A 24371-nucleotide genomic window follows, 5' to 3' on the forward strand; every position below is an offset into this window, starting at 1 on the left:
ATATTGCATTACACCAGGAATACAAACAAAAGAGAAAATGTGATACTTAAGAAACCAAAAAGGTACCTCAGTGAACTGGAGTCAATGCTGGGCTTCCTGTCCCTATAGAACTTCCCTCTCTGTAAGCAGCAACATCTCACATCTGCACTTCTTTGACATGAGATAATGCCTGTAAACATAGCCTAGAACATGTCAAGTGGCCATTAGCCTAGCTTATCTTTCTAACCTTAAACACATTACTTGACCACCAAGGTCTACATGGAGTGTAAACCTCAGGTTATTTAGCGCTAGCTCTCTGCTATCTAACGTGTGGTTTGTGAAGCATGTAGCAAAGGCATTGCTGATGTGGTTTCAAGCAATGCAAAACCTTAGACTCTACCCTAACCCTACTGAATGAGAATCTGCATTTTGTTATCATTTTATTATTTAAAATTTAACACATAATACCTGTACATTTTTATGGGATGCAGTACGTTATTTTAATGCATATTCACAGCATAAACTGATCAAGACAGGCAACAAGCTTTTCTGTGTCCTTGTCTTATATCTGTGCTTGGAGAGCCTGCATTTTAACAAGATTTGAAGTGATTCACACACACACAACTGACCTTGTCAAACCTCACAACGTTAAAATCACCTTGGATGTTCAGTCTTGCTTGGTCGGGGGAGCCCAGACCTTTTTTTCCACAAAATATTTGCAAAAACTTTTCAGATGATTCTAGGTTGCATCAAAGCTTGAGAATCATGGCAGGTTCCTGCTCAGGCCACTCTATGTTCTGCATTTTGGATGACAACTCTATATTTTAAGAAAGAAAACATTCTTTACTCAGAAAGAAATCGAATGTGCCTTTACTACCTCATTCATTCACTTAAAAAATATTAAGTGATCATTCTCTTCAAGGCACCATGACAGCTACTGAGAATACCACTGTAAACATGAAGACAATTGCATTCGTAGAGTTTGCATTCTAGTGGGAAAGAATGGAAAAATACATAGGCAATTAAATATAGATTAAGGATGAGTCTTTTAGTAGAAAAACTACAGGATGATTGGAAAGCAGACACAGAGGGTGCTTAACAATAATAAGGCCAATATTTTCCAACAAATATGTGAAACAAAAACATCCAGATTAGCACATACTATATTGTACCTGATTCTCACGACTGAAATTAAGATTGTTGTCCTCCAAGCTCAGGCTGACTTGCCCCAAATGGTACAGTTAGAAACATACCAGGGGACTCCAATTCAATCCCATCAAGGTGGCATGTACCAATGCCATCTCACTAGTCCAAGTGATCAATTTCAGTTCACAATTGATCATAATGAAAGGACTAAGAGTCAAAGGGAGCACATAAACAAGTCTGGTACCTGCTAATACTAACCGATAGAATAAATAAAGGGGAGAGTGATCCAACATGGGAAGCGAGATACTCAGCAGACTCATAGAATGGCAGATGTCCTAAACAGCACTCTGGCCTCAGAATCAGCCCTAAAGGCATTCGGATCTGGCTGAAAAGCCCATGAGAGTATTTCAGGCATGGAAAGCCAAGACACTCTGGCAAAAAAAAAAAAAAACCCTAAATGAAAGATCTCTGTGAGTGAGATCCCAGTGGAAAGAACAGGTCTTCAAAGAAGGAGGTACCTTTCTCTGAAGGGAGGCGAGAACCTCCACTTTGACTATGACCTTGTCTAAACAAGATAAGAGTCGGAGAACTCAAGGTGCTTCCATAGCCTTGGAAACTCATGACTGGAGCATGGGGAGATTACTGAGGCCATAAACAAGAGTGTCAATTTGTAAAGTCAACAACAGGAGTCACTGTGCACTTACTCTTCATGTAGGATCTCTGTCCTTAGCGTGCTGTACATTGAGACTTAATGCTATAACGAGTACTCAAACAGTATATTTCACTTTGTGTTTCTATGGAGGTGCAAACTGTTGAAAGCTTTACTTAATGTATACTAAACTGATCTTCTGTAAAAAAAAAAAAAAGAAGAAGAAGAAGAAGAAGAAATTATCAATTCCCAACTTGACTCTCACTGGGATTAAACATGACAATAGGTCTGATCTGATTTCATCATCATTTAAAAAATCATCTATTATTTTTCACTTTATGTTTCTGTGTGGGAGCAAACTGTTGAAATCTTTACTTAATGTATGCTAAACTGATCTTCTGTAGATAAAGAGAATCGAAAAAGAATCTTGATGTGAATGGAAGGGGAGAGGGAGTGGGAGAGGGGAGGGTTGCGGGTGGGAGGGATGTTATGGGGGAGAAGCCATTGTAATCCATAAGCTGTACTTTGGAAATTTATATTCATTAAATAAAAGTTAAAAAAAAAAGATTGTTGACCTCAAATAGAAAGGTTCTGTAGTCTTGGAATTATCTGTATTGGTACCCCAAGTACAATTCATTTTCCAACCCAAATGGTGTGAAAAGTATGTTATGCAAGAAAGAAACAACAATTTGGCCTCATAAAAGGCCAGTCAGGGCAGTATTCTTGCCACTCAAAAGTTATTGAAAAATTACAGTAAAACATCTGTGAAGTCTGCAGAATGTTTTTATCATATAAATTACCAGATTGGCCACTGCAGTTGAACCCTATGTCCCAGCATGTAGCCTATCACTTGAATTAACAGTGGATTTATTTGACTTCATGTCATATAAAGGAGTATGGATAAAAATAGTAAAATGCCATTTATAAATACCTTTTATGCCACGCACAATACAACTAAACAATGAAGTAGTCATTAAAATTTTTACAGGGAAGAAAATGTAAAGATAGGTGTCAATCAGGGCTTTGCAGATGAACAGCTCTGAGGTCCTGAGCTCCTTGTGCTTTAGTTTCTCTCTCTAAGTAGGAAGTACTTAGAGGTACTAAGAGGCTTAAAAGACATAATTTATGTAAAATTGATAGCCCTACCTACAACAAAGGAACATTCAGTATTAACCATGATAGTAGTCATCACAAGTTCTCTGAATATATGAGTTCTAGCCATTATTTAGAGTCACAAGTTGAAGATGGTAGTGTCATATTTTTCCTATTAGAGTCTCATTATTTTACTAAAAATATTTCTGTCTATAATGCGACATGTGAAACATTTCACCAGCATCATTAGACAAACCACTGGGAGAAAAGCTATGTTTGAAACAAAGATTTATAAGAGATTGATATACTGCTGACCCAGCACAAATCAGCTTAAATTATTTTTTATATGGCTCAGTGATCAATGGTCATGTCACAAAAGAGTCCTGCTGAGAAGGAAAAGTTCCTGGGTCTCAGGAGGTTATTAGTACCACATTTGTAGTCTTTATTTAAGTCATTATTCATTTCCCATGATGTATAGACTTCAATTTAAGTGCATTTGGATACCAAAGCTCTCTAATTAAATTAGTGAAGGATTGATTTAAAATACTAATAAAAGTAAATGGTATCTTAATAAGTATCACAGGAATTGTATAACAGCCTAAGTCCTATATCCATGAGACTCAGGACAAGCTGATTGTGATCACAAGTGAACAGATATTAGTCATAGGTCAGACTTCCTTTCCTTTTGTTTTGTTTTTTTGGTCCTTTGACCAGAATAGTTTCATATAAACAAAATAATTCTTCTTCCTTATCTTCCTGTTCCTTTTGCCATATTAATTTAGACTTAACATACCCTCATATATACTGTTTGTGGCAAAATGAGATGAGTGAACTGAATCAGATCAAATAGCTGACTTTTCACCCAAAATCCATGCCAAAGGCAAACTGAACTTTTAAGAGTTTGGAGATGTAAGTTTATTTTCACATTATTCTTTTTTTTCGATTGGAAGTGTCTTTGTATATTTTAGTTTTATGCATTTTTGTAGTGGTTAGAAATTTAAGAGATTTGGAAAATTTATTTAAGTTACTACAGTAAAAAGTTGATGCAGCCTATCCTGTTTCTTTCTTTTTTTTTTTTTTAATTTTTTTTTTTTGACAGGCAGAGTGGACAGTGAGAGAGAGAGACAGAGAGAAAGGTCTTCCTTTGCCATTGGTTCACCCTCCAATGGCCACCGCGGCCAGCGCACTGAGGCCAGCGCATCGTGCTGATCCGATGGCAGGAGCCAGGTGCAGGGCCCTGGAGCAGGTGCATGGGGTGCAGGGCCCAAGCACTTGGGCCATCCTCCACTGCACTCCCGGGCCACAGCAGAGAGCTGTCCTGGAAGAGGGGCAACCGGGACAGAATCCGGCGCCCCGACCGGGACTAGAACCCTGTGTGCCGGCGCCGCAAGGCAGATGATTAGCCTAGTGAGCTGCGGTGCCGGCCGCAGCCTATCCTGTTTCTAAACATAACACAAGGGAATATCCATGTAAACGTGATAAAATCTAAAAATATTTTACAGCCTTGATGATTTTTAAAACACTTTGCAAATAAATATATAAAATTATAATTTGTCAGTTTACAAATTTTAAAAACTGCAATGTTGACTGTAGCTCACTACAAAATTTTCAAGTACAGATAAAGAAAAAGATCAAAAACAGGAACAAAAATAGGACTATAGGCCATTAAAGCTAATCCTAACTATAAATTAAATGATTTAGAAAAAATGGGAGCCAATTTTTGGTCCTAACTCACCATTGTTTTCCCACAGATAAGTAAACATTTCAAAATAGATAAGTGGCTGGAATTACATAATGTTAAGAGTTTTGTTTCCTGTGTTATTTATGTATACTTGAGTGTCTAGACGCAAATATCTTAAAACTTAATGCAGGTAGGGAGATTACTGATGCCATAGACAGGAGTGTCAATTGGTAAAGTCAACAACAGGAGTCACTGTGCACTTACTCCTCATGTAGGATCTCTGTCCTTAATGTGCTGTACATTGAGATTTAATGCTATAACGAGTACTCAAACAGTATATTTCACTTTGTGTTTCTATGGGGGTGCAAACTGTTGAAATCTTTACTTAATGCATACTAAACTGATCTTCTGTAAAAAAAAAAAAAAAAAAAAAAAGAAATTATCAATTCCCAACTTGACTCTCACTGGGATTAAACATGACAATAGGTCTGATCTGATTTCATCATCATTTAAAAAAAATCATCTATTATTTTTCACTTTATGTTTCTGTGTGGGAGCAAACTGTTGAAATCCTTACTTAATGTATACTAAGCTGATCTTCTGTATATTAAGATAATTGAAAATGAATCTTGATGTGAATGGAAGGGGAGAGGGAGTGGGAAAGGGGAGGGTTGTGGGTGGGAGGGACGTTATGGGGGCGAAGGCATTGTAATCCATAAGTCATACTTTGGAAATTTATATTCATTAAATAAAAGTTAAAAAAAAAAACTTAATGCAGGGGCTGACACTGTGTCACACCGGGTTAATCCACTGACTGTGACGTCAACATCCCATATGAGCACCAGTTCAAGTCTCAGCTGCTCCACTTCCAATCAAGCTCCCTTCTAAAGATGCCTGGGAATTAAGTGCAAGATGGCGAAGGTACTTGGGTTCCTGCCCCTCTTGTGGGAAACCCAAATGTAGTTCCTCTCTCCTGACTTCCATTTGGCCAAGTCCCGACCTTTGCAGCCATTTAGTGTGTGAACCAGCAGATGGAAAATCTCTCTCTCTCCCTCTCTCCCTCTTATTCCCTCCTTCCCTCCCTCCCTCTTTCTCTCCCACTCTGCCACTCTCCCACTCTGCCACTCTCCCAATCTCCCACACTCCCACTCTGTAACTCTACCTTTCAGATAAACAACTCTTAAAAACAAAAACAGTGCAAATAATCCATGAACTCCGTCTTCAACAGAGTTATCATCAAAGGTTAGCTCAGATAGTTAAAAGAATTACCATAGCTTGTGAAATAATGCCAAGCCAGCTTGTTCTCTTGTTCTTTATTTTGGAGTAGAGAATTAAAATATGCTGTATGGTTAACCTTGGCCAGAGAAAAATCGTATAATTTGTGTGAGTCTCCTACAAACTACAACACAAATAAGTCTTCATCATTAAAAATGTTATGATCTTTGTTATTTTCACAGAATTTCAACATTATTCACATTTCAAAAGAACTTTTGTGCCTTAATAACAAATTATCTCTTGTTTGCTTCATAGTGGTATTCATAAAACAGTACTCCTCAATGTTGCTGAATTTTTTATTCCCAAATCCAACGAGTTCTACATCCTTGTAATATGACATTAAATATAAATTATTGCCATGGAAAACACCGTGTTAAAACTAAACTAACAAGCAAATAACTAATTGGCTATTAAAGGAGATAGTCTTTCATCTGGGATCTTGTATTTTTAATGTAACCGCATAAGGCTTTCCTTAAGGGACATTTTGACTCAATAATGCATGTCATAATAATTTTGTTGTGAAATAAATGAAGAAATTGACGCTTGAGACATAAGTCTGCTTAGCAAGAATGAAACAGTATCTCACATGAATATATGAGAAATTAGGCAACAAAGAGTGACAAAGGCAATATTGTGTATAACAAAGCGCATGGCACACAGAACAAACTCTTTGTTTACCTTGTTTCCAACTCTTCAATATTTATTGCACTTGTCAATCTGTTTATACTGGTAATCTACCAGATTAGAGTTACTGTATCTTTGTTTCCAAGAAATCATGTGGGAAATTTAATTTACCTAAGTTTGTTTTCAAAATTTGCAATGCTGTTGAGGGAAATAACATGAGAAAGAAAGACTGTATGGACATACAAAATATGAAATCTAATTTGTTTTGCAGAACCTTATCTGCAGAGCTGAGATCCTGTAAATTTGTCAAACTGTATAGTCCCAAATCATAGCTCAAACAGAACTTTGCACCTCTAGCAATGGATAGAAACAATTAGAAACTTTGTTCTCTGACCATCTCTGCATGTTGGACTTTGAATTCTACCCAGCTACTATTACTGAACCTGGTATTATTCAGCCTTTTATTCCATATCCTATCATCCATGTGCTCATCTGAGCTCCTGAGCTCCTTCCTACTTCATGGATTAACATAAACTTTTGGTTTTATTCCTGGGTTCAAGTTCTTGACTATTGTATCTTTTCTCGTCTTTTGTTTTCATTTCAGCATGGACCATGGACACCATTTGACAATGCTAGTTTTCTCAGCTTGAAGATCAGCAGTGTTCAACCATGGCTTCACATTATAATAATTTAGAAAAATTTAAATACATTACAGTGCCAGGATCCCACCCCTAAGTACTGTGATTTAAGTGGTATAAGATGGGGCTAGTCTTTGGTAGTTTTCAGGGCTCCCCAGGTGACTATAATCTGCCGCCAGGATTAACAAGTATCATTCCAGCTACTTCTTTGTATCCTAAATAACTATGGGTTTTATGTGGGGAACTGTTCTATTTCCCTCTCCAGTTAACATTGCCATCAGTTGTCCCATGGACTGCAGTAAAGTCAAGTGCCAACAAAACTCAATTATATCAAAGATAGTAATCTATTTACTCAATAAACATGTAATAAGTATTTACTCTTTTCTATATAGTCAAAGAATATAGACCATTTCCTCCAGAGCATACATGGTAGTGGAGGAGGCAGTGAGAAAACAAATAATTACAGCAATTTGGTAAGTGCTTTAATAGAGGTATGACGGAAATACTATAGGAACACAAAAGAGGAAGCATTTATTTGTCTTTAAAGCTCTTGGAAGCCTTCCAGAAGCACGTCTGAATATTAAATAATAAACAGAAGTTCATTTAGAAGGACAGAGAGGATAACGAGATTCCAAGCAGAAGGGGCACCTAAGCAAACATAAAGAAAAGAAATTCCATAGAAAGAGACAAAGATGTCTTAAATTTTTCATTTATAAACAGCATGGATTTTAATAAAATTCTAACACTTTGAGAATATTTTAAATGTTTTTTAAAGAAAATATGAAAACAATTTAAATAAATCTCCAAGGTCACAGAACATGTTTTTATAAAAAGATTTATTTATTTGAAAGGCAGGGTTATGGAAAGAGATGGCGAGACAGAGATCTTCCATCTCCTGGCTCACTCCCCAGATGACCACAACAGCCAATGCTGGGCCCTGCCAAAGCCAAGAGCTCCTTCTGGGTCTCCCATATGGGTGCAAGGGGCCCAAGCACTTGGGCCATCCTCTGCTACTTTTCAAGGTACATCCACAGGGAGCTGGATCAGAAGTTTAGCATCCGGGACTCCCAACCAGTGCCCATATTGGATGCCACTGTTTCAGGCAGTGGCTTAATCTGCTGCATCATAATGCTGGCCCTCACAGTACACTTTAAATTCTGTCAAACAATTCTGATCTAGAATTTGTAATACAATTGGGTGACATCCCATAACTCTTCATATGATCATCAACCTGTTTTCCTTATCAAAAACAAGATGGTAGAATTAAGAATTACAGTTTTGGTTGGGCATTGTGATACCTTGTGTCCTGCTTTAGACACCCGCATTCCATTTCAGACTGCCTGAGATCATATCTCATGTCCACTTTCAATTCCAGCTTCCAGCTAATGTGTATTCTGGGAGGCAGCAGGTGATGGCTTAAGTACTTAGGTTCCTGCCACCCGAGTAAGACACCCAGATGGAGTTCCTGGTTCCTGGCTTCAGTTTGATCCAGTCCCATTTGTTGCCAGCATCTGTTGATCTGTTGAGTGGATCAGCAGGTACAAGGTGTCTCTCTCTCTCTCTCTCTCTCTCCCTCTTGCTCTCTCCATCCCCTCCTTCCATTGCTCAGCATTAGAAATAATTTAAAAAAAAAAAGAATTGTAGTTTTCTCTTCCTAACATTTAATGATTTGTTTTAAAAAATAAGGGAATATAAAATTACAATCTCGCCAGGCCCAGATTTATTTACATTGACTTTATTAAAACTACCAAAGACTTTCAACACTGCGGAAGGTGTAGACAAGTACATTTCCTATTACCAATAAAATAACCATGAAAGAAGTTGCTTTACATGACTTTTTATAACTTTCATAAAGTTATAGTAAATATTTTATCTTCTTACCAACATGTGACAAGCTTGTAAGTTAGACAAGGACAGTATGTTTGCCCATTTTATAGAAGTAACTGAAATCCAGCACCATTCAATGTCTTCCTAGTCCTGAGATTCTATTGTTGTTTGGTCTTTTAAAACCATAAGTCCAGAGGAAATCTTGGAGAATATTTAATTCAATAATCTACATACAGTTTTTGGTATATTGCTTGATATATAGTATGTATGTGATAAAAAGCTGTTATTGATTACATATACCACATATACCATTTAATACTAAATTGACAAACTTGTAACTAGTATTCAAAATCTGGGGCTTCAGAACAAGTTTCAGAAAAGTAAAAAAGCTTAATTAAGGAGCTTACAAACAACAGCCAACACCTTGGTGGAAAAGTGAATGATTTAATCAAGTGTGCTCAAACCCCATAAGAACATACAGCAAAATTTTATGTTCCAATCATGTCATGGAGGCAGATTTTCTTCAATGGTGGCTATGTGTTTATGACTCTAACTCATGAGGAAATAATGTCATATCTACAAGAAAATTTTTTTACACATAATACTCAGTAAAATTTTCATCGGACTTGCCCAAATGGCGGAGTTAGAATTATGCCAGGGGATCCCAATACAATCCCATCAAGATTGCATGTACCAATGCCATCTCACTAGTCCAAGTGATCAATTTCAGTTCACAATTGATCACACTGATTTGTTTAAGAGTCAAAGGGATCACACAAACAAGTCTAGTGTCTGCTAATACTAGCTGATAGAATCAAAAGGAGAGAACAATCCATCATGGGAAGCGGGATACACAGTAAACTCACAGAATGGCAGATGTCCAAACTAGCACTCTGGCCTCAGAATCAGCCCTTAAAGCATTCGGATATGGCTGAAGAGCCCATGAGAGTATTTTAGGTATGGAAAGCCAAGACACTCTGGAAAAAAAAAAAAAAAAGAAGAAGACCTAAATGAAAGATCTCTGCAAGTGAGATCCCAGTGGAAAGAACAGGGCCATCAAAGAAGCAGGTACCTTTCTCTGAAGGGAGGAGAGAACTTCCACTTTGACTATGACCCTGTCGGAATAAGATCGAAGTCGGCGAACTCAAAAGGCTTCCATAGCCTTGGCAACTCATGACGAGAGCCTAGGGAGATTACTGACGCCATAAACAAGAGTGTCAAATTGTTAAGTCAACAACAGGAGTCACTGTGTACTTACTTCTCATGTAGGATCTGTCTTTAGTGTGTTGTCCAATGTGAAGTAATGCTATAACTAGTACTGAAACAGTATTTTACACTTTGTGTTTCTGTGTGGGTGCAAACTGATGAAATCTTTACTTAATATATACTGAATTGATCTTCTGTATATAAAGATAATTGAAAATGAATCTTGATGTGAATGGAATGGGAGAGGGAGCGGGAGATGGGAGGGGTGTGAGTAGGAGGGAAATTATGGGGGGGGGGAAGCCATTGTAATCCATAAGCTGTACTTTGAAAATTTATATTTACTAAATAAAAAATTAAAAATTTTTCATGAAAGTGAACTATTCAGAAAAAGCTAAATACATAAAACAAATAGAGAAATAGGCCATTGTTCGGTCATGAGAAATGTCATTAAAAAGGAATATACAACATGGTTAAATTGTCACTGCATTATAATCTTCAAAAAACTATATAAAATTATACTCCCAGAATAATCACATTTTGGCATAAGATATATAAAAAAGGACATATGCCAAAATGGTAATTGAAGCTTTTACTGAGGTTCACAATATGAGAAACTTTCACTATTTATGATTTTACATTTTATAATTTTCCCCAAAGTACAGAACAAAAGTAAATGTTATTTCTTAAATAAGTGAATAATGCTAATGGTCATGTTTCCTGTTACAAATGTGACTTGGCATGCTCTGTCTCCATGATACCGACACCGACATCAGTGATTCTCCTAGTTCTGCAATGCTGGCACTATATTTGCTAGTGTGTGTTGACTTAACAAGCTCTGTTGGATTCACTGAGGAACAAAGTCGCCACCTGCGACACTGGCATCTCATATGGGCACCAGTTCATATTCCAGCTGCTCTACTTATGATCCAGCTCCCTGCTAATGTGTCTGGGAAAAGCAGCAGCAGATGGCCCAAGTCCCTGGATATGGGCTCCTTCCTGGCCATTGTGGCCACGTGGGAAGTGAATCAGTGGATGTAAGATTGTCTCTTTCTGGCTCTCCCTCTCATTGCAACTCTTTCAAATAAATAAACAAGGCTCCAACATGAGGACTGCAAGGGGTGATACACGGAGTATTCAAAGACTTAACTAAGATTGTCTAAGTGTTTTAAACAGTTCAGGTCTGCATTCACCATCTGAATGTGGGGGCTGTTGTGCTAAGCACACAGATGTTCTCTCAGTTGTCTGCCTTTCTGATTACTGCAAATCAAAATCTGCTTCCACTAAGCCAAAAGCAAAGCTGGTTAAATTTGTTTACCCCATCAGGATAAGAGGAAGAAGCTGTGAAGCTCTCCTATGCACACTAGTCCTCTTCAAGTTAGTGCTATCTGACTCCAGAGGAACTAAATTGAATGGAACCAAACAGAGCCATTGAAGGAAATTGCCTTTGGCTGATATTTTATAGTGCTCTGTCTTGACTTCAAGGTCTGTGAATAAGGTTAATTCAAATCTTAAGGCCAAGTTTAGAAAGGTGCCAGCTCATTGAAAGGCTGCTAAAGAAACCTAGGCAGACACAAACTAGCACAGTTCAATCTGTCTTACTATCTAGCTGCACAAAGCACCTCTTCCGTATTGGGCTCTTTAATGCAGGAGAAAGAAATCTCCCCTTTCCTGTATCCTGCTGAATGTTCTGCAGAAAAATAAGTATCAGCTCTGAAGAATCAATTTAAAGAATATAGCTGCACTTGTTAATGTGTAGAAGTAGTGAGGCAGAAAGAAAATTGGGTGCTTAGATTAAGCAGGTACAGTTCAACAAAAGATGAAAAGAAATTCTTGAAACCCAAACTAAAGGAAGAATGGATAATGAGTAAAGAGAAATGGAACAGAAAATAGGGCAAAAATAGTACGCTAGAGTGGCTTAGCAATAGTTAGCAGTGCAGCTTGAAGAGTCATGTACCTGAAATATGCTGCTGCTAAGGGCCTGAGGATTCTCAGCCATTCTAATTTACTCAGTCCAGTGCTGCTGAAAGTGGAAGAGTCCTGGTTCAAGCTGCAGATGGAGGGCAGATAAAAAGGTAAGGCAAGGGTAGAAAATCAAGCTTACTACTCATGAAGCAGAGAAGAACAATGGCTGCAAATAAATTGGAATTAGGTAATTCCCATTACATGAAAAATTTTTCTGAGGACAGGTAAGGGTTAACTGCAGTTAGTTGCTTATTTCATCTGCCACCATAAAACTGACACCTCAAGGGGCCTTACTTTTCTTATAGCAAAATAGTTTTTGTTGGACTCAGCCCAACTGGCCAGAAAATGATATTGTTCATGACAAAGTACTGAGGAAAGAAGTCAGTCCTTGAGAAAATCTCCTGGTGGCTACAAGTATGAGTGAATAAGACACAGGCTGGAAGCAGGGACCCTTGGCCTTGTCAGGGGCTAGGAGATACAGAACTTTGCATCTCATTCTGTGCTAAATATTCACCATGTCTTTTCATCTGAAATAGCTCCTTTCTTTCAGTGAGCACACCTAATTTTAGAAGCCATCAGTATTTTCTGCTATTCCTCCCCACCAAAGTGTGACGCCATAGTGTGGAACTCCTATGCTAACTGCATTCTCACCATACTGAGGAGAGTAAAGTCTGAACAAGTATTCACAGAAATTAGATACAGGAAATCTAAGCCTAGGTTTCTACTTTTTCCAGAATTAGGGTCATCTATTTTGGGAAACATCTTCTACTTCAATTTTAATGAGCAAAATTATCTTGGATGCAAAACCTTCACTTTCTAAGTCCCCCATCTATAAAATGAGCAGACATGAATAACGTGATGTCATTGTATAATTATATCACTGGGTATATAAATGTGAAATAGGAAAAATGCATTTTGATTCTTCTCTTATGAAGATAAGTAAGAAAACTAAATAAAACAGTTTTCGGTCCATCTGGCACTTTCTTTCATGTATATAACCTGTAGAAGGACATTGTCATCAATGATCTTGTCCTTGACTGCATCTCCAGCTCAATCTCAGGCCACTTCCAAATATGGACTCTGTGTTCAGCCATATACATTTAACTATAGCACATTGGATTCAGTGTATTCATAAACCCTAAAACTTAAGACCTGAGGAACACCTGAGATCCCTATGGCTCACTACAAAGAAAAAAAAGAATTCCACATATGCCCAGTTTGTCCTGAACAGATTGGGGTCAAATTGAATCCTGGCCTTGGATCTTCTGTTGAAAGTCAAGGGATATGGGTTTTCAGAAACATAACTCCTACTGATCCACCTATCTCAACTTTTTGGTAAATATATGATCTTTTCTAGGTCTGATTGCTCTATTATTTTAAATTACAAATCCTTATGTGAAAAGAATTTTGCCAAGCCAGAAAGTAGGGAGAAAGGAAAAGAACATTTATATCATTAAGGCTTTTTTTCTTTGTCCCAGGGCCTGTGCTAAGCAGGGAGGCTACATTCCAATAGACTTGCCCTGGAGACAATTATTTGCATTAGCAACTTGGAGATAATGAAGGGAGTCTTATGACTACAAAACAGTTCAGATCTGAGTCAATTTTGAGTCCAGGCTTGAAACACTTTTTCTAGTTCATTGAGTGACTGTTTAATCAGCACCTTTCTGGAGAATGCATCTAGAATGCTGGTGACCCTGATTAGGCCTAGTCCCAAAAGGGACCTTAGGGATTATCTAATTCAACATTTTCAGTTGTCATAAAAGGTGTCTATCTTGTTAATCATTGTTTCTCTAGCACCACGAATAATGTTTGTCACATGCTAAATGCTTGATTTGTGTTGAGTTTGCAAGGAAGGAAACTGAATCTTGTCATGACTGCTTTCTAGTTAAGCAATTAAATTAAATATAAAACTCATCCTCAGCTTAAGATAAAGGAATATTGGAATTTTTAAACTGTCTTATCTGTTTTGTTTTTATCTGAATGATGGAGGGAGGGAGGAGAGAGAGAGAGAGAGAATGAGAATGAGTATCAATCTTCCATTCACTTGTTCACTCCTCAGATGGCTTAGCCAGGCCAAAGCCAGGAGCCTGGACCTGCATCCAGCTCTCCCATATGGGTGACAGGGATTCAAGTACTTGAGCCATCATCTGCTGCCTCCCAGGATGTGCATTCAAAGTAGAGTGGACTGGAAGAAGCATAATAGCCAGGACTCAAACCAGTCAGATGTGGGATGTGGATGACTATATCGCATGTCTTTCTCATTACTGAAACTCAAAAGGGGAAGGAAATTGAAAACTTCTTTTTTGGGTTTGATGTTCGATGCCAGAAATTTGTCTGGATGTTCATTTTGTATCAGACAATGATGTCCAAAACTGAGAGACACGGAAGTAGTTTTGGTAGGTGCTCAATACCAAAGTCAGGTGGATGAAAATTTAGCTTTCCTTTTTCTAGCTAGGATATAGGAAAAAAGGAGAAAAATTCTACAAGTTGAAGACATAATAACAGGTTTTAGAGTACATAAAACAATACGAGAAAAACTGATATTAAAATGAAGAGGGGCTAGCATCTGTTTACCCATCTGACTCTAATATCCAAATAGCTGGAAGCTAAGAGGAAGAAATCTCCAGTTAAGACAATCTCATCTTTTTTAAGACATATATTTATTTTAAAGGCAGAGTTATAGAGAGGCAGAGGCAGAGGCAGAGGCAGAGAGAGAGGTCTGGTTCACTCCCTAAATGGCTACAATGGCCAGAGCTGGGCCAATCTGAAGCCAGGAGCCAGGAGCTTCCTCCAGGTCTCCCACACAGGCAAAGAAGCACAAGGACTTGGGCCATCTCCTACTGCTTTCCCAGGTGCATTAGCAGGGAGCTGGATTGGAGGTGGAGCAGCTGGGACTCGAACTGTCACCCATATGGGATGCTGGCACCACAGGCTGTGGCTTCACCTGCTTTATCACAGCACTGGCCCCAACCTCATCTTTTTAATGACAGTGGCCACAGATCATTTTACTAGATTCTTAGAAACACTTTTAAATAATTTTAATAATAATAATAATAACTGTAGGTATTACAATTGAAACATAGGAAATAGGGTGGCTTCATTCCACTTAAGAAATCCCATAAGTACATGCAAATTTCAATGCCTAAATCCATTACCATGTCACCACTGTGTTGAGAAGGAATTACTTCCTGGAGGAGTTATGATTCACTTCTTACATTCTTGTAATTAGGACAAAGTTTCCTGCTGAGGCCCAGGCATTCTTCTCCGAACCAGAAATAGAAACATGTTAGAGTATCCGGACTAGGGAATGACTACACTTTAATGATATCATCATTGCCTTTTCAAAGATAAGGAGCAATTATGCCTGTGAGATGCTGTACCCTTTTCCTAGGCAGCTGTCCTAGGCTCTATTTTCCAAAAAGACTTAATCTAAGCAGTCCCAGAGGCATCTGAGTCTACTAGTAAGAATATCAAACAAACAGAGAGGCACACGGTTGAAGTCCTGATTCTTTTAGTAACTAGATATTTGACCTTAAGCAGATTTTTTTTATCATTCTGCCTCACTATCCTCAACATGGAAGAGTTGTTATGGGTAATTAAAGGTCTCCTCTTGTTTATATAAAGTCTGATTCCTACTAAACCATTTGTAGCTACATTTATGGATATTTGAACTTTTAAAAAGGATATTAAGATAATGAAATTTTCAGATTCCCTTGTTAGATTGTGGGGGAAGGTATTTGGCTGTCAAATCTCTATATCTAGAAAGCAAATAGTGAGGCAACACAGTGTACTGGAAAACACATGGGATTTAGAATTAGAGGGTCTGGGCTTGGATCTTGACTCATTCATTTGTCATCTCTTACTTTGTAAAATGATCAATAATGATAATACTTGAAAAACAAATTTACTAAAGCATAAGAAAACAGGAAGACTTCTACTTTGGGTCATGATGGAGGAACTAGTAACAAACATGTTCACCCACTATTTTACAAACTATAACACTAGATGGCAGCGCTGTGGGCTAAGCCTCCACCCGTGGCACCAGCACCCCATTTGGGCACCCGTTCAAGTCCTGGCTGCTCTTTTTCTGATCCAGCTCTCTGCTATGGCCTGGAAAAGTGGTAGAAGATGGACCAAGTACTTGGGCCCCTGCAGCCACATGGGAGACCAGGAAAAAGCTCCTGGCTCTTGGCTTTGGATCAACCCAGCTCCGGCAATTGCAGCCATTTGGGGAGTAAACCAGCAAATGGAAGACCTTTCTCTCTGTCTCTCCCTCTCTCTTTAAAAAATAAATAAATAAAATCTTTTTAAAAAAACTATAAAACTAGAAATAATAAAAAAGCAGCTGTTTTTAAATATTAGACAATAGCAGTGCATGACTTTGATCACTAAGAATAAAGAAAACATACAAAGTGAGTCCCATATTCATGTCAGTTGTCTGCTTTGGGAGAATTTCCATAGTGAGATTTAGGGAAGCAAAACCCAAGATTACCATGATAGTGCTGCTGATCTGAGCAGCTAGATATTGAAGTTCAGGGATGGATAGCAGAAAGAAAGGAACTGTACAGCAGGATTCACAAATACATCTGTTGGAGTTTTCCATAGTTCATTGGCCAAGCGTTGGGATATACATGTGCATGGTATGATTGTATGAGCACTAGCAGCAAGAGGCTATTGTGAGATTGATAATAGAACAGAGATTCTAAAGGTTGCACAGTACTTCAAAAATATTGGACTAAGAGAGACCTCAATAAAATTCCCAGCATTGAACTTAGGCAACAGAATAGCCAGGCATTAGGAAAAGGACCATGCTATATTGCTACAGCAGCACTAAATTCACCCCAACACTATGCCCAAGCCTCTACATAAGCAAGAACTGCCAATAAAGGACCTGACTGCCAAAATGAAATGCAACATTATTAAAGAAAGACGATATATGAATTGATTTTAATACAGTATTCAAAATATCAACATTCAAAAATTGATAACATACAAAGCACAAAATATGACCCTAAGTCCAAGAAAACCAATCAATATGAAAATTCTCCTAGATACTCAGATTTTAGAATTAACAAAGATGTATAATCCTTATTAAAATATTTTAAAATTTCAATTAAGGTAAACAAGCTTCATGCATTTAATATAAACATATTTAGGAGCATAGTGATACTTCCCACCCTACCCTCCCTCCCGCCCATACTCCAACTCTTCTTCCTCCTCATACTCTTAATTTTTACAAAGAGCTATTTTCAGTTTACTTAATGATCATATAGTTAACCCTACACTAAGTAAAGGGTTCAACAAATATTATGAAGAAAAAAAAACACTATTCCTCAACAGAAGAGACAAGGGCTGTAAACAATCATCAAATCTCAAAATGTCCATAAAATTAATATACTTTTAATAAGATGACAGGTAAACTCAGCAGAAAAATGAAAATAATATCTAAAAAAGAAACTGAAAAAAAATATCTAAATTTAAAGAAGGATGTCTGAAATGAAAAGATTCATTGGATGAACTTAACTGCAAACTCGGGCTGGCATTGTGGTGTAGTATGTTAAGCCACCACCTGTGATGCCACCATTCCATATTCGCACCTATTCATTTCCCAACTGCTCCACTTCTGATCCAGCTCCCTGCTAATGTGCCTGGGAAAGCAGTTGAAGATGGCCCAAGTGCTTGAGACCCTGCCACTCATGTGAGAGACTTGGAAGAAGCTCCTGGCTTTGGCCTGGCCCAGCACTGGCTTTTGTGGCCATCTGGGGTGTGAGCCAGTGGATGAAAGATCTCTCACTGTCTCTCCTCATCTCTCTGTAACTTTGACTTTCAAGGAAATCAATAAATGTTTTTAAAAAACACACAGCAAACTGATGTTAGTGGAGAAAAAGATCAGTGACTTTGAAGATATATTCATAGAAATTACCCAATCTGAAAACCAGAGAAAAAATATTGAAAAACAATTAAGCTTCAGTGACCTAGCAGGCAATGCAAAGCTCTGAAGCACACATGTAGCTGCACTCCTAGAGGCAAGAGGAGACAGAGAATGAAACGGAAATGGGTTTTTTGAAAAAATAATATTCAAATTTATTTAGTTTGGCACAAACAAGGATCTATATACCCAGGAGCTCAATAGCTTCAGCAAGCTAATTATAACCACATTCAGGCACAGTATATTTCAATTGCTAAAATCCAAACATAGAAATTCTTTCAAAAGAAAGGCAGGTGAGGAATAACATTAGATTGTACACCATGATGTAAGATCAATTAGTGCAAGAAGTAATTATGTTTCTATATTTAAAAAGATTTTTAAACAAAAGAAAATAATAAATGGGAAATTACTTTGTATAATTCCATTTAAAGTGCATAAAATACTTAGGAATAAATTATCTAAAATATGTTCTATAGCTGTATACTGGAAATAATGAAATATTCCTGAAAAAAAATACAGAAGACCTAAATAAATGAAGAGATATGCCATACTCAAGACTGGAAGATATAATTTTGTAAAGATGTCAGTTCTACCCAAAAAAATCTATAAATTAAAAGAAATGTCACTCAAAACTTCAGCAGAATTATTTCTACCAATTGACAAGGAGATTTTAACACTGATATGAAAATTAACCTAAAAAAAGGCAAAGTAACCTTACAAAGGAAAAGCAAAGTTGGAAGACTTATATTACTTCATATTATGATTACTATTAGGCTACAGTAACCAAGACAGTATAAGACTGGTGAGAAGATTTTGAAGAAAATCAACAGAATAGAATACAGGGATATATATAAATTCATGTATGTTCAACTGAGTCTTAATGAAAGTATGAAAGGAATTCAATGTGTATCTGATATTGCTTTCAATGAATAGGACTGGATATCCAAATGGGAAGCAAATGAACCCTTATCTCATAACATATATATGAATTAAATTAAAATGGATTATATACCTAAATATAAAGTTAAAGTTACAAAACATCTGGAAATACATAAAATAAGGAAGGCATTTGTACAGTGGTTAAGACCCTACTTAGGATGTAAGCATCCCATATTGGAGTGCCTCTGTTCAAATCTCTCAGCTCCACTTCTGATTCCAGCTTACTGCTAATACACATAGTGAGTGATGCCTCAAGTACTTGTATCCTTGCCACCCATGTGGAAGACTTGGATTGAGCTGTGGGTTTGGCCTGGCCCAACTCCAGCTATTGCAGTCATCTGGGCAGTGAACAAATAAATAAATAAATTGAAAGTAAATAAATGATTAAAAGAAAACATGTAGGATCTTAATTTCTTAGAACAGGAAACACTCATCATAATAAAAAAAGATGGTGAGTTATACTTTATGAAAATAAAAATTCAGATCTTCAAAATATACAAAGAAAATAAAAATACAAGTCTTAGGGTCGAAGAAAATATTCAAAATGCATATATCTGACCATGTACTGACATCCAGGAAATACAAAGCACTTTCACAACTCAATATTAAAACAAGCAATCTAATAAGGTAAGAGTGTAAAAGACTTTTGAACACTGTGAAAGAAGATATATGGATGGTTACTGAGCACACGCAATATCTGCAATCTTCAAATTAAAAACCAAATAAGATAAAAACGTATGCTCACAAGAATGGCTGAAATTAAAGAGAATGAGACTCTGAAATGCTGGTGAGGATAAGAAGCAATTGGACTCCGCATAGCTTACAGATAGAACTGTTCAATGGTACAATCTCTTTGGGAATCGTTTTTCAAGATTCTCATCACATTAAATATACATCCACCCCATTCCCCCAGCAATTCTATAAATAGGTATTTTGTGAATGACGACGGCTTTGGTTTAATGTTTTCTCTCCTGGCAAAATTCACTTTGAAATTTGACTACTACTGTGGTAGAATAGGGAGGTGGAACTTTTAAGAGGTGATTAGGTCTTGAGGAACAATGGTTTTTCTACATACTACTTGTGGAATTCTTCATTTAGTGGAGGACTAAGCTTGTGATTGTAAAGTAAATTGAAAATATGTCATTGTAAAAATTAAAAGAAAAATAAGAAAAGAAGGAAAGGGTGGGAGTGAGGGAGGACAGGGAAGGAATTATCATTATGCTCTTAAAACTGTATAAATGAAATATATGAAATTTGTTCCTTTTTATAAATTTATTTACAATTTTTTATTATTTAGTAAATATAAATTTTCAAAGTACAGTTTATGGATTACAATGGATTTCCCGCCCCATAATTTCCCTCCCACTCGCACCCCTCCCATCTCCTGCTCCCTCTCCCATTCCATTCACATCAAGATTCATTTTCAATTATCTTTATATACAGAAGATCAATTCACTATATATTAAGTAAAGATTTCATCAGTTTGCACCCACACAGAAACACAAAGTGTAAAATACTGTTTCAGTACTAGTTATAGCATTACTTCACATTGGACAACACACTAAGGACAGATCCCAGTAAGTACACAGTGACTCCTGTTGTTGACTTAACAATTTGACACTCTTGTTTATGGCGTCAGAAAACTCTCTAGGCTCTAGTCATGAGTTGCCAAGGCTATGGAAGCCTTTTGAGTTCGCCGACTTCGATCTTATTCTGACAGGGTCATAGTCAAAGTGGAAGTTCTCTCCTCCCTTCAGAGAAAGGTACCTCCTTCTTTGATGGCCAGTTCTTTCCAATGGGATCTCACTTGCAGAGATCTTTCATTTAGGTCTTCTTTTTTTTTTTTTTTTCCAGAGTGTCTTGGCTTTCCATGCCTAAAATACTCTCATGGGCCCTTCAGCCATATCCGAATGCCTTAAGGGCTGATTCTGAGGCCAGAGTGCTAGTTTGGACATCTGCCATTCTATGAGTCTGCTGTGTATCCCGCTTCCCATGTTGGATCATTCTCTCCCTTTTTGATTCTATCAACTAGTATTAGCAGACACTAGACTTGTTTGTGTGATCCCTTTGACTCTTAAACAAATCAGTGTGATCAATTGTGAACTGAAATTGATCACTTGGACTAGTGAGATGGCATTGGTACATGCAATCTTGATGGGATTGTATTGGAATCCCCTGGCACATTTCTAACTCCACCATTTGGGGCAAGTCCAATTGAGCATGTCCCAAGTTGTACATCTCCTCCCTCTCTTATTCCCACTCTTATATTTAACAGGGATCACTTTTCAGTTAAATTTCAACACCTAAGAATAATTGTGTGTTAATTACAGAGTTCAACCAATAGTATTAACTAGAACAAAAAAAAATACTAGAAGGGATAAAGTATTACATTGTACATCAATAGTCAGGACAAGCGCTGTTCAAGTCACTGTTTCTCATAGTGTCCATTTCACTTCAAAAGGTTTCCCCTTTGGTGCTCAGTTAGTTGTTGCCGACCAGGGAGAACATATGATATTTGTCCCTTTGGGACTGGCTTAATTCACTCAGTATTATGTTTTCCAGATTCCTCCATCTTCTTGCAAATGACCGGGTTTCATTTTTTTGACTGCTGTATAGTATTCTATAGAGTACATGTCCCATAATTTCTTTATCCAGTCTGCTGTTGATGGGCATTTGGGTTGATTCCAGGTCTTGGCTATTGTGAATTTTACTGCAATAAACATTAAGGTGCAGACAGCTTTTTTGTTTGCCAATTTAATTTCCTTTGGGTAAATTCCAAGGAGTGGGATGGCTGGGTTGTATGGCAGGGTTATATTCAGGTTTCCGAGGAATCTCCAGACTGACTTCCATAGTGGCTTAACCAGTTTGCATTCCCACCAACAGTGGGTTAGTGTCCCTTTTCCCCCACATCCTCTCCAGCATCTGTTGTTGGTAGATTTCTGAATGTGAGCCATTCTAACTGGGGTGAGGTGGAACCTCATTGTGGTTTTGATTTGCATTTCCCTGATTGCTAGTGATCTTGAACATTTTCTCATGTGTCTGTTGGCCATTTGGATTTCCTCTTTTGAAAACTGTCTATTGAGGTCCTTGGCCCGGTTTAAAAAAAGGAGTCTGAATGAATTTGTAGTGGGAGTGGATTAGCTATAACAAGCACAAGTTGTTATAAACTGAGGATACCTCTCACTTGCCTCTTGTGCACATGTTCAGTTTCCTTACACTTTTTCTGCCATGTCATGTTGAAGCATAAAAGCCCTAACCAAAAGCTGCTGCCATGTTCTTATACTTGTGTCAAATCAACGTTTCTCCTTTATAAGTCAACCTGTCTCAGCTATTCTGTTACAGGAACCGAAAGCACACAAAGGCAACAACAAAAAGACTTTTATTCATAGCAAATTTATTCATAACAATTAAAATCTAAAAAAGAACCCAAATGTCCATCAACATAGGATAAATTGTGATATATTCTATAAAGAAATAGATAAGAAGGCTATAAAATAATTGAAAATGAACAAAACTTAAAGATAAACACAATTGATATGTACAATAGCATGGATGAATCTCCAGACCCTGGATTAAACAAAATAAATATTGTATGACTGCATAAAGGAAGTTATAGAATAGGACAACCTATTTTGTAATGAAACAGGTTAGTGGCTGCTAAAGATAGGGGTTACAAGCAGGGTTTGACCTGAAAGAAGTAGGAGGGTATATTTTGGGGAAGGTATTCTGCTTTAGATCTTGATTAGCAGCAAGTTACTCCAGTGTATATATTTGTCAAGACTAATTGATCTGTACACTTTAAAGGGATGTACTTTTCCTTTATGTAAATTCTACCTCAATAAAGTTGATTTACAAAAGAAAGCAGAGCACCATAGGTTTGAGAAACGTGTACTCTCCTCGCTCCTCCTTGGAGCAGCATGAGTTCATTTTCAGGCTAAAAAAGTGATGACATTATTTGTAAACAAATGGCAGCTTTTACCTTGATGCCAAAAAGGAAGCAGTATGCCATAAAGTTACTTGATGGGCAAGAAAAACATGTGTCACTCAGCAAAGGGGCAAAGAATATTAAGGAAGGAAGCGGGTGGGGAATAATAAGAAAACAACAGTGTGGAGGGCAACAATTTGGAGAGGGAATGCATGCATTCCGGGCAAGATTACACAGCTAGAAAGGGGAGTGTCTGTGTGACCCATTAAGACCATAATCTGAGGATGTGGATAGACAACAAAAGATGAGAAGGAAGAATTTTGCTCTAAATGGGAGACTCTGCTATAAAGTGCCTTGGATATTTGGCTGGATTCATCTTACCAAGTGTGTGCCCAATAATTGGCACCTGGGGTGGGCACTGTGGCACAATGGATCAAGCCACTGCTTGGGATGCCTGAATCCCATATTGGAAGGCCTGAGATTGAGTTCTACCTGCACTTCTGACACACCTTCCTGTTAATGTGCATCTTGGGAGGCAGCAGATTATGGCTCAAGCACTTGAGTCCTTGCTATCCACATTGTATACCAGGATAGAGTTCCCAGTTTCTGGCTTCAGCATGACCCAGCCCAGGCTGTTGCGGCCATCTGGGGTTTGATGCACTGTGTGTGTGTGTGTGTGTGTGTATGCACATGCATGTGTGTGTGTTGTTCTGCCTTTCAAATAAATAATATTTTAAAAATAGCTGACCCTGAGGTGGGTTGAATTTACATAAACCTTTTAAATAGGTTCTTGAGATACAAGAAACCCTTGTCAATTCTTGTGTATCTTTTCACGAGGAAAATGATGACACACGTACTAACTTGGAGATCGAGTTTGAAACTGAACTCCTATAATGTGAAAGCAGAACCCAGTCTCCTGTCTGTCCCATTTAGTCCAAGGAGTCCTTGCCTGTCCTTTATCAAAAGGAGTTCACTGACATGAGAGAATGATCCAACTGACTTTATAAGGTTCAGATCACTGAACTTGAGGAATCATTTGCTTTTCTGATAGATAAATTTGATGGCCACTATTGTCTGGAAAGATTCATCTAGGAGAATTCCAGGTCCAGGCAGAATGTAACTGCCAACTTCATGTAATCGACAGACCAACTGGAGCCCACCTAGCCACCATAAATTCCCTAAAGAGCATGGCATCACTGACCAACCAAAGGAAAGTCACGAACTTCACAGACCAACCAGGAACTTGGACGCGAGCAGATCAAGCACTCTCACTCCCAATTCCAATCTATAAGAACCTTCACCCCTAGCTCTTCATGGAGCCTGGCAATTACTCAATAGCTGCATGGCTCCTTGCTCTGCACCTTGCAATAAACACCTATGTTCTTTCACCACCCTGATGGCAATGACTGGCTTTCTGTGTGTCAGGTGAGCAGACCCAGTTCGGGGGTTCTACAATAATGCTTCCAACAACTTTGGGTGTTTCTTGGCAACAATGTGAA

General features: G+C 37.8%; 1 long non-coding RNA gene across 1 annotated transcript in view; it reads right to left on the reverse strand.

The window, feature by feature from the left end:
* Nucleotides 1–24371, reverse strand: part of LOC138847514 (uncharacterized) — a 77259-nt gene that overhangs the window by 15553 nt on the left and 37335 nt on the right. The window contains exon 2 of the long non-coding RNA XR_011385361.1: nucleotides 609–796. This is a non-coding gene — a long non-coding RNA (uncharacterized lncRNA). The remainder of the gene's footprint in view (nucleotides 1–608; nucleotides 797–24371) is intronic.

Source organism: Oryctolagus cuniculus, chromosome X (assembly GCF_964237555.1).
Source record: "Oryctolagus cuniculus chromosome X, mOryCun1.1, whole genome shotgun sequence".
In the NCBI taxonomy this organism is placed as follows: Eukaryota; Metazoa; Chordata; class Mammalia; order Lagomorpha; family Leporidae; genus Oryctolagus; species Oryctolagus cuniculus.